At 55.6% G+C, this 5,413-nt stretch overlaps 1 long non-coding RNA gene across 1 annotated transcript; it reads right to left on the bottom strand.

The window, feature by feature from the left end:
• Window positions 1–2,981: 2,981 nt before the first annotated feature.
• Window positions 2,982–4,692, bottom strand: LOC106899500. The gene is made up of 3 exons (XR_001414054.1): window positions 4,662–4,692; window positions 3,990–4,021; window positions 2,982–3,616 (listed from the first exon to the last, which is right to left on the bottom strand). It is a non-coding gene; the product is annotated as an uncharacterized LOC106899500 (long non-coding RNA).
• Between the last annotated feature and the right edge of the window lie 721 nt (window positions 4,693–5,413).

Genomic DNA, 5,413 nt, shown 5'->3' with positions numbered 1-5,413 from the left:
GAAGAGTCAGGGAGAAAGGGCAGGAGGGCTTTGCAGGGAGGATGCTGCCCCCGAGGGACAGGAGAGGGCCCGTCCTGGGCAGAGGGGAGGATGGGGACAGGCTGTGGGGAGCAGCCGTGCAGCACTGAGGGGCAGAGCTGCTGGGCTGAGGGCAGGGAGACCATGGCTTCCTCCAGACACGGGGCACCTCTCAGCAAAGGACACATTTCTCCAAAAGCTCAAGGGAGTGTTTGGATAACAGGATGACACTGAGCAGATGCTGGAGTGCTTTAGGGACTCAGGGGCATCCACCTGGAACAGCAAAACCACACAAAACAGACTCTGGGTTGTGTGAAGGGAGGAGACGGAACAGGTGCAGGATGGAGATAGCTGGGTGGGAAGGTGCTCTCCCAGCAAGGACTCAGCAGTGGGAACCTGGGCAGGGGCACATGGGTGAGCTGGGTCACAGCCCCTCGAACCAAAGCCCTCTCTGCCCCACGCTGCAGGTGCCAGCATGACCACCATGGACATCTGCAGCTCCCCAGGGGATGGTGAGCACAGGGATGGGTCAGGAAAAGGAGGTGGGAGGTGGATGAAGGATGAGAGAGGGAGATGATTCCCCATGTGTGATCCATTGGTGAAGACACTGAGGTAATGCTGGCCTGTGCCAAATCTACAGGTGATAGCCCAGCTCCTGACCTCTTCCTGAACACCTCCAATGCTCAGGAGGGTTCAACCATTTCGCTGCTCCATTGTACACCAGGTTCAAGCCACAAGAATTGTCTTCTGCAAGGGTGGGGATGAGAAGAACAGCCAGGAAGCCCAATGGGGACAGCAGAGCTACTTTTTCCTTCTGGACGTCACCCTGGGGAGCGCAGGGACATACACGTGTGGGTACCAGCACAGGAAGGCGAGCAGCTGGGTGAGCTCTGCCCTCAGCAACCCATGGAACCTGGCTGTCACAGGTGAGAGGTGGCACTTGGCATGGGCAGGCTCCACTCCAGAGTCCTAATGACACCAATTAAGGATGGGACCCCCCCCGTACCCCATGGTGTTTCCTTGGGCAGCTGGATGCTCAGCTCAGATTTCGCCACCAGGGCAACTCCTCCCAGTCTCCTGAACCTCCCTGAGTGAGGTGGGGATGATGATCCCATCGTGTTCATGGGGCAGCCCAGAGCATGGAGAGCCAGGGCTGGGCAGTAACTCTGCCTCCCTGCCTCTCCCTTCCTTTTCCTTGCAGGGGCCTGCAGAGAGAGATGCCAAAGGTGAGCACTGATCCCTCTTGGCTGTGGGGCTGGAGGAGATAGAGATGATGGCATCTTGGGTCTACAGGGTGGTCCTTCACCAGGGGCAGCATGGTCTATGTCTCTGGGTAGCTTCCCCTAGGGTAGAGGCAGAGAGGAGCGGGGCTTACTCCGGGTTTGACTCTGCTGTGAACCCAATATAAAAATCACCATTTATGGGAATGACCCAAAAGACCCCATTGCTATGGAATGGCAGTGGGGCCACAGACACTCCACACCTTTTCTCCTTGCTCTCTCCACATCAATCACTGATGCTTCAAGGTCTGAGCTCTCTGCTGCTGACAATGGGAGTTGCTCCAAGTGATGCTTCCCCTAAACTCCTGGCACTGGGCGCAATGATCTTCTCTTTCAGGGTACTCATTTACAAGGCAGAGCTGGTTCCCTGTACAATGTTTTTAATAATATGCTTTGTATTCTCAATAAAGTCCCAATAAATCTCAATCTCAAACCCTCTTTATAACAAAATTTCCCCATTCCATCCCAATACCTACTCATTTAAACCCGGGGCTCCTTCCTCCCAGAACTGTTTAGTTTTTGGTGTCTCCAATGTCCTGCTGGTGGTGTGACACTAACTCAGGTTCTCCCTGCAGATGTCAACATTCATAAAACGGGCAGAGCTGAGGTGAGTTTGGCTCCTGCAAAAGGCTTTCAGGCTGGGCAAGCTCTTCCTTGGCTCCAAGATGTCCCCTTTTTTGAGTGGGGAGGACAAAGCCCAACCTTCCTTAGGCTGGGATTTTCCAATGGCTTGCTGTGCCTCTCATTGTCCTCCTTTCACTGTGCCAGGCTGTCCCAAGGGCCTGTAGCCGTGATGGGCACCAGGGGGGTGAGGCTGCTGTCTTTGCCATTTTGCAGGTCTCCAGACCAAACTGCTCCGAAGCTTCACTGTACGCCAACTTATGAGAAGGGGGGAGGTGATGCAGATGGTTTCTGACTTATCCCACCCAAGAAACATCTCTCAATGGATCCTTGTTGGTTCTCTCTTCCCTCCATAAGGACCTCTGGAAATTTACTGGACATTTCTGGAGGGGGATCAGGAATGGGACTTCATGGACTACAATTCTCCTTTCCTCAGCTGAGGAAGAAACTGTGTCCTTGGAGAGGTATCAAAAAACCCCAAATAAACCCTCAACTAAAACACCCCTCTCCCAGCTCGGAATGGGGAAAGTGTGAAAGATCCTTGAGCTGTAAATAAAAGCATCAAGTTGCCCCCCAAACACAAAGGGAGCTTCTCTTGTTTGCCCTATCCCAGGAGAGGTCTCAGGGGAAGTGCCCTCCAAGAGCAGTGTCTGTCTGTCTCCAGGGCCTGTGACCAAACCCTGGTGCATGGGGCTGACATGGGGACATCAAAACCCAGCCAGCGTGGGAATCTGCAAAGCTCTTTGGAGCTGCAGCCTCAGCAGGAATGCAAACCCGTAGGTAACACCTGAGGGTAATTTGGATGCAAGACCATGATCTGAGAGAGCCCAGGTGTCCCCATGACCTTGCCTGGACTCTCAGCACTCCAGTTGTAGGGGCTGTTTTGGGTAGGGTGAGGGCAGGAGATGCCTTTGGTCTGGGCTTTGGGCTTGGGAAGGAAAGCATGGCCAGGCTGGGAAAGGAGAGGCAGCAGCAGAGTGTGAAGAGGAAGGGTTCAGGCTGTGGGAGATGTCTCAGGTGAGCTCAGAGAAGAAAGAGCTCCCCTTTCCATCCCCACGTATCTCCACAGTCCCTTCAGATCTCGACAGCCCCCCTTTGTATCTCTAGGGCTGTCTCTGGGCAGCTCAAGGCCATTCCTGAAGGGACCGGATCCGAGAGAGGTGCCAGCGCTGAGAGGAATCCCGGGAGGTTTCTTGTTCCTTGGAGCCAAATTGCCTCCTCCTTGCCCAGAGCTCTTGAGAGAGAGGTGTGAGCACCTCAGTGCCCGTGGCTCTGGGTCCCCGTCTCTACAGCCGTGCGTGGGTGCGGGGAGATATCAGAGCCCACCCGTAGCTGTGTCACGCAGTTTATGGACACACACGTTCCACGTTACAGAGTGGGAAGGAGATGTCTGCACTCGAGGTGCAGAAGGAGATGTCTGCTCACCTGTACATTCACATTAGAGAGCATGTATTTTTTATGCATTGAGCTATCACACATTGTACATATCTGTGCCCATCACAGAGACAGTTTTGGTGCAAGTCCTCCAGAATAGAGCAGCCCCATTTTCCCAGGGCGGGAGCTCTCTGCCCGAGAGAAAAGGCCAAGGTGGGCAAGGCTCCCTGTGCCCTCGCCGTGCTGGAGCGCTATCGGGGCTGGCTGCGGGAGCGGCTCACCGTGGCATACGTTGTGGTGGGCTCCATCTCCTGCACACCACGCTGTGGAGGGAAGATGAAACCCTGTTAGTTCCCCTGCTGGAAGTGAGTCCTAGACGAGCATCTTCCCTGCACTATCAGAGCAGAGGAGGGAGCTGTGCACTTCATATATGGAGGAAAAAAAAGCATTTCTTGGTAAAAAAATATGTTGTTGTTGGAGAAATGTCACCCATGGAGAAGAATCTGATGTGGCAGGATATGGGAAGGGGGACGCAGAAATACACGTCTTCTTCTCCAAGGCATCGGTTGGGTTCATTGGTGGGAACAACCCAGAGAGACTCCCCACCCCAAGACACCACCACAGACCCCGACCAGCACATCCCGTCCCTGGGGGCCCCGCTCCCTGCTTTGGCACCAAAGCTCTGCCATGACTCACCCTGTCATGTCCAACGTGGGCGATGGTGGCGTCTGTTGGGGACAAAAAACACGTTGTCAGCTGCTGCTTCCCATTGTGTGTTTGGGTGAGAGCCACCTGCCTTGGAACAGCAGCTGCCCTGGGGTCAGGACTGAATCCCCTGCCCTGTTTCCCCCTCATTTCACCCCGCTCTGGGCAGCAGAGCCAGCTGCCCTTCCAGCTGGGGAGGGGGAGCAGGGATGGGGGGCTTGGCCTGCATTTCCCCCAACCCACAGAGGGCATTGTCTCTCTTTGCCCAACCAGCAGACCTTTCTCTGCCGCTCTGCGCCCGCCTCGGAAACCAAAGTCACCCTGAGAAGAGACGCAGGCACAGGGAGGGTGGGGAGATCTGCCCCTTCCCCCACCCACAGCACCCCCTTTGCTGCAGCCTCTGGGGCCAGAGGTTGCAAGGAGATGGTTTCCCCACCGGCGCCCATCCATGGACCCACAGCCTCAGCTGCTGCGCTCTGCTTTGGAGCACAAATCAGGGTTTGGTGACGTCCCGGCAACTCTGTGCAGCTTCTGAGACCCCCACACGGCTGGGTGATGGGCACAGGGCTGCTGGCGGTGCTGGAGGGCAGCCCCCCCACACAAAGGGGGTCGCCAAGGAGAGAGGGGTCCATGGCTCACCCGGGAGGAGGAGGTGGTACTCACATTGTATTCCATTGTCAACAGTCACTTCAGTCTCATGGCTGGGAAGCTGATGCTTCTTCCTGGAGAAAAGTGTGGAAAGGGTTTTGTGGTTGGTGTTCTGGGGCCATTGGGTTCATTCCCATGGATGGTGCTTTCTTATATGGGGTCCATGGCCGGTGGCAAGTGTAAGGCAAGCCCCACTCTTGCCTGCCTCTACCACGGGAGAAGCCACCCAGGGACACAAACCATGCTGCCTATGGCCAAGGACCACCCGGTACACCCAAGATGCCCCTGTCTCGACCACCCCAGCCCCACAGCCAGGAGGGATCAGTGCTCACCTTTGACATCTCTCTCTGCAGGCCCCTGCAAGGAAAAGGAAGGGAGAGGCAGGGAGGCAGAGTTACTGCCCAGCCCTGGCTCTCCATGCTCTGGGCTGCCCCATGAACACGATGGGATGAACCTCCACACCTCACTCAGGGACTGATCTTTTTAGCCCAGCCTGTGCAACCATGACTCCATACTGGTTTCTCCCAAGCTCTCAGCAGTTGTGGACAGCCCAAATGTTGAGGAGCCGTGTTTGCCCCACTCAGGCCAGCTCGGAAACTCCCTTCTTGTGCCCAGAGGACTGGAAGCAAATATTTCCCAGGCGTATGGAGAAAATTAGTCTTCCCCATTACAGGAAACTTTCCGTCCCCCTAGGTAATAAAGGAAAGGTTTCTTCCCCTTCCTGTGATATGGGGTAATGAACCGGCAATGCTCAACCAGGATGGGTG

The sequence above is a fragment of the Calidris pugnax genome, unplaced genomic scaffold (genome assembly GCF_001431845.1).
Source record: "Calidris pugnax isolate Ruff unplaced genomic scaffold, ASM143184v1 scaffold690, whole genome shotgun sequence".
In the NCBI taxonomy this organism is placed as follows: Eukaryota; Metazoa; Chordata; class Aves; order Charadriiformes; family Scolopacidae; genus Calidris; species Calidris pugnax.
Note: the sequence above shows the minus strand (reverse complement) of the source record. Positions and strands in the feature narration are given on the sequence as shown.